Below are 6000 nucleotides of genomic sequence, written 5' to 3' on the forward strand. Positions count from 1 at the left end.
TGGGTTTCTGTATTTAGTTGCATTGTGTTTAACAACACATGTGCTACAAATACTCAAAACACAACCAAATACAGAAAACGCCCTGAAAATACTCACAACACAAACCAAATACAGAAAACGCCCTTCAAATACTCATTACACAACCAAATACAGAAACGCACAGCAAATACTCACAATGCAACCAAATACAGAAACGCACTGCAAATACTCACAACGCAACCAAATACAGAAACAAGCTGCAAATACTCACAACGCAACCAAATACAGAAACGCACTGCAAATACTCACAACGCAACCAAATATAGAAACAAGCTACAAATACTCACATCGTAACCAAATACAGAAACAAGCTGCAAATACTCACATCGTAACCAAATACAGAAACAAGCTGCAAATACTCACATCGTAACCAAATACAGAAACAAGCTGCAAATACTCACATCGTAACCAAATACAGAAACAAGCTGCAAATACTCACATCGTAACCAAATACAGAAACAAGCTGCAAATACTCACATCGTAACCAAATACAGAAACAAGCTGCAAATACTCACAATGCAACCAAATACAGAAACGCACTGCAAATACTCACAACGCAACCAAATATAGAAACAAGCTGCAAATACTCACAACACAACCAAATACAGAAACAAGCTGCAAATACTCACATCGTAACCAAATACAGAAACGCATTACAAATATATATATATGCATTTAGTTGCATTGCGAGTATTTGCAGTACATTTCTGTATTTGGTTGTGTAATGAGTATTTTCAGTGTGTTTCTCTATTTGGTTGCGTTGTGAGTATTTGCAGCTTGTTTCTATATTTGGTTGCGTTGTGAGTATTTGCAGCTTGTTTCTATATTTGGTTGCGTTGTGAGTATTTGCAGCTTGTTTCTATATTTGGTTGCGTTGTGAGTATTTGCAGCGTGTTTCTATATTTGGTTGCGTTGTGAGTATTTGCAGCTTGTTTCTATATTTGGTTGCGTTGTGAGTATTTGCAGCTTGTTTCTATATTTGGTTGCGTTGTGAGTATTTGCAGCTTGTTTCTATATTTGGTTGCGTTGTGAGTATTTGCAGCTTGTTTCTATATTTGGTTGCGTTGTGAGTATTTGCAGCTTGTTTCTATATTTGGTTGCGTTGTGAGTATTTGCAGCTTTTTTCTGTATTTAGTTGCATTGTGAGTATTTGCAGTGCGTTTCTGTATTTGGTTGTGTAATGAGTATTTGCAGGCTGTTTTCTGTATTTGGTTGTGTTGTGAGTATTTGCAGGCTGTTTTCTGTATTTGGTTGTGTTGTGAGTATTTGCAGGCTGTTTTCTGTATTTGGTTGTGTTGTGAGTATTTGTAGCACATGTGTTGTTTTCTTTATTTGCTGCTGTTTTTTCTGTGCATGTGTTTTCTTAAGTTGCAGTGCGTTGAGCTCTCTCTGCCACCGTAAAAAACTGATAAAAATGTGAATGTGTACCTTGAATGTAATGTTGCTTTAGATAAAAATATCTGCTAAATGCATAAATGTTAACGAAAAAGGATAACAAAGAAATCACGTAGTTTCAGGAGCTTCAGCATAGCAACAGGGGGACTCGCTGAGAGTGGAAGAGCTGTGTCTGAACTGTCAATTACTCTGAGAGCTCCAACACTTTACCAGTAGCCAGAGGTCCCTTGTTAGCGGCAGACCTTCATTTGTCAACGCACAACACAGACTCCCCATTATGTCAGAGGGAGGTAATCAACACCGAGACCCAAAACACAAGCCAAACATGCTTCAGACACCCTTTAGATCAGAAAACACAAAAAATGAAGCTGATAAACGAGACCCGAGTCAATTAATCAAGTTGCAAAGTGGCCAGTGGGCAATATTAGATGTCAGCGTGGATAGAGACACAGAATCAGGTCACCTCATTGTGCAGCACAGATTATCTCATGTGTCAGTGACGGCCACACTCCAGTCCACTGACTGCATCAGTCATTAAGATAACAGCAGCGAATGTGCCTGTTAGTGTGCTTCCTTAACAGATGCATCCATCAATGTCCCGGGTAGGATACAAGACACGACACGCTCAAGATCTGTCAAAGAAAAGCATCACCATGTACTCAAGAATCCCTACAGCTGTTATTAATACGCAAGCTGAGTCTATTTGTACAGAGTTGACCCATCTCATCTCTATCATAAACACTGGCTAGAGAGCAGATGAGATGGTCACGCACAAAGCAAAAGAGCAGTTCGAGTGTTTCGGGGTCTAGATGAGGTAAAGAATGATAAACAAGAGCCAAACAGGACGAGCAGATATGAACGAGCTTGTTTTATTGCAAAGTCTGTCTTTGACCTGTCAAACCTAAGGAGAAGATTAAAGGGAAAAAAATACACAGAGCAAAGCAAAGGGAACAATACGCTTCTTTAAATAACACTGCGCAACATTCTGTTCCTGCTGAGGGTTTCGGTATAGGGGATCTTGTTCGCAGATGTAATCATCTGTCTTTTGAAATTTTTTCATGTTCCTGTTTAAGTTGTTGAATAATTAAACCCTCCCATTTACATCTTTACTCCTGAGGCCCTTGAGGCATGAACAAGAATCATTTTCTTTAATGGGATTGAAATTTGTCTCGTTAAAACGTTTGTTCTTAACTGACATAGTCACAACTGCATTGGCTTTATTTGTTCCACCAAATCGTCCTAAATTAAGTTCAAAGACAGAAAGTGAAAGCTTTTCTACGTCCACTCCTTTCTGCTTGGGGCACAAAACATCAGTGATATATTCACAAAATAGTTAGAAAGGCTTTCCGCACATACCGGGGTCCACGGTCTGAGTTGTTGTGCGTCATTGTGAGGTAATTAGGGGTCTCTGAAAAATCTGCCTCAACTCTTCCCTGCCTACAAAGCTTTATTTATTCTGATGAGGAGTTTCTTATCTCCGTAATTGCACTGTAAAGCTATCGTGGTGTTAAGCTTTATAATGTTGCTTAACGACTCCACTTCCATTCCACCCACTCTCTTTAAATCCATTTTTAAACAAAAGCTTCACATCTTTAAGCTAACACCAACATAACAGAATAAAGCAGGCTTAGAAGGACACTAACAAGGCAAGAAATTCAAAGGAAGAACTTTAGATGACTTCTGTGGCAAATATTTAGAGAGGAATTCTTCTCTTCAAGAAAATTGCTGTGTCAGAGGCCTTTTACAATCACTGACATAGAATTTTATAATAATATTAATAATTATAATGATTTATATTTTTAGAAAGACATTTTAAAAGAATTACTGGCACATATAGAATTTTAGGGTAAATCTTTCAAATTATTATTTAAGTCATTATTTAAGAGTTAATGTTGATTTCTACATATATACATTTTTCAAATCAAAAACTGTATCTGTTAACATTAGTTAATGAACTGTGAACTAATGAACAAACAATAACATTAACTAAACATTATCTTCATAATCAAGGTTCATAAATGCTGTAAAAATATTTATGATAATAATGAATGTTATATATCTGTAGGCCTATATATGGTGAGTATTGCACATATTAATGTGTTTGTTTATATAAACATATGGGTTTTCCTCGCATTACATATTAACATACCGGTATGTCTGTCTTGTAGTCTGCTGCATATTTGTAACCTTCTTAATAAATAAACATTTGAAGTAAAAGTCTAAGAGTACAGTTTAATGTTTTACGTTTTCAGTCCACAAGATTTTCTCTCAGACAGAACCAGTGAGCCTCAATGGTCTCTTCTGAAAGCAAAGTTCCTGTCATTTTCACTGCAGCAGCCAAGAAGAAATACAGGACAACAGGTTTGGGAGGCTCTTCAGAGAGGGAAGATGACCTGCAAGATACAAAGAGGACAGAATGATGAGTGTCAGCCGAGCAGCTTTAGATAGATTGCACGTATCTCTGGAAGTGACTCAAGGTAAATGTTCATTAACCCACCACACAAGTGTCACACAAAGCAACATGTCCTTCCCGACAGTAAATTGAGTTTCCATCATCCGATGAGCATTCATTTGAAAAAACAAGCGCTTCTTCATTTCGCCAGCCTCCTCCACCAGCTCCACGTAATTACACAGCATAAATAATTAAAGAAGTGAGCAGCTGATTATTGTAGACTTAATGACTCACTCAGTCTCTCACTTCTGCTTCCTTCCAATGAGGACTGACAAAGCCTTTGGAAGAGACGAGTATACGGCGGTGTTATCTTCCCTGCTGGAATGTCTCGCTTCTGATATTTGCAATTTCTTAATTATACGTTTTATGGAATTCTCAGACAGATATCAGATCTCAGCCGTATTTGCCTTTCCACTCATTTAATATCATTTTGGTTTTTCAGAAAATTCTAAATTAACATTTGGATGACTTTCCTCAACCCAAATCTCATTAAGTTATTTGCTTATAAAGGAGGCTGTAATATCTTTGATTTTGAAATTATTAATGAGCATTTTAGACATTATGAATCTGACCTAGTAAAAGGGACTATATAGGCCTACTGTAGCTATATTCAATAAAATAAGTAATTGTAAACTCAGTGTTGAAAATTCTTAAACAAACAATGCCATCTAGTGTTCAATGAAAATAACAAATGATTACAAAAAAAAAAAGCTTGTTTTTGATATCATTATGAGGACAGACTACTTCACTAAACGTTATTTATCTTGAATTAAGTAATAAGGGGAACAATATTTAGAAAAATGTGAATAGCAGCACAACGTCATGTTACAGCAAACAGCCTACAAAATGTTCACTTCTTCTAACACACCCACATGCTCTTAATGTCACCAGAAAATCAAAATGGCCTATTCTTTTTTTGTGGAACATTGTAGTATTTGTTACAAATGATATCCGTGAACATCATTATTTAATGTGCCCTAGTAGTCTTTAATCAAATTAACCTCTATTGCTTCTCTTCTCTTCTCTTCTCTTCTCTTCTCTTCTCTTCTCTTCTCTTCTCTTCTCTTCTCTTCTCTTCTCTTCTCTTCTCAAAGTACTAAAGTTTACTAAAAAAAGTAAACACAACACAGTGGCTCAATATTCAATACAATAATATACTTGCAGTAAACAATTTATTCACCTTACATGCACTTTACTTGTACCTGTAATTTTATGGCTTTAAACAGAATGGTCAGACAGAATAACTATTCACTGTCAGAGAATGACGAATCCTCACCTAATGCAGGTGATCACAGCTGTAGCTGTAGAGAAAAGCAAACAAGGACAAAAAAATGGCTTCAAAAGGAAGAAAGGGTCAGCGAGGTTGATACAGAGAGCACACTTTCTCCTACTGCCATTCATTTCATAATACAAAAAAACTTTCATTCCGCGTCGTTCCACATGTCAGAAAAACGGTCTAAAAAAGATCAAATGCAGGTGTTACTGAGGGCGGACAGTCGTCACGCATCTGTCACAGCAGGACTCAAATGAGCCGAACACCCTCAGAAACCAATTACCGCTCTGATCTTCATATTCAACCGATATATCTGTGCCAGAATATTTTTAGTTATCTGTTGCAAAGTGTTTTAATGTTCAATACTGTCTTGTTGAGAGTTTATTTGATTACATTTTAATGTCATTTATTATTTTATATATATATTTTTAATTATTTACCAATTCTGGCATCTTCCCATCACAGTTTTTACTGTGTATATATTAATATTTGGCATTGTGTTTAAAGCCATCACACCAGTAAGTATATGCTGAAATGATATGGAATATGATTAATGCATTACAAATGGATTATGTAACAATATTACTATTTATTCTGTGAAGGGGATTGGGTTTAAATTGTAGTTAGCTGAATAGTTAGTTCCCACTCACCATGTACTTTCCAAATAATAAAAACAAAGAAAAAACATTGAATTAGTATTTTCTCAATAAAGAATAGAGCAGGCACTAGCACACCACAGCTGAAACACTTTCACTGGTGAGGTAGTGTCAAAGACAAGATATTCAATGAGAACTTGTGTGATTTTCATTGAACTGTTGTGTTATTGGGTCTCCCTTTTTTT

The sequence above is a fragment of the Rhinichthys klamathensis genome, unplaced genomic scaffold, assembly GCF_029890125.1.
Source record: "Rhinichthys klamathensis goyatoka isolate OS25496 unplaced genomic scaffold, OSU_Roscu_1.1 h1tg000161l_1, whole genome shotgun sequence".
NCBI lineage: Eukaryota > Metazoa > Chordata > Actinopteri > Cypriniformes > Leuciscidae > Rhinichthys > Rhinichthys klamathensis.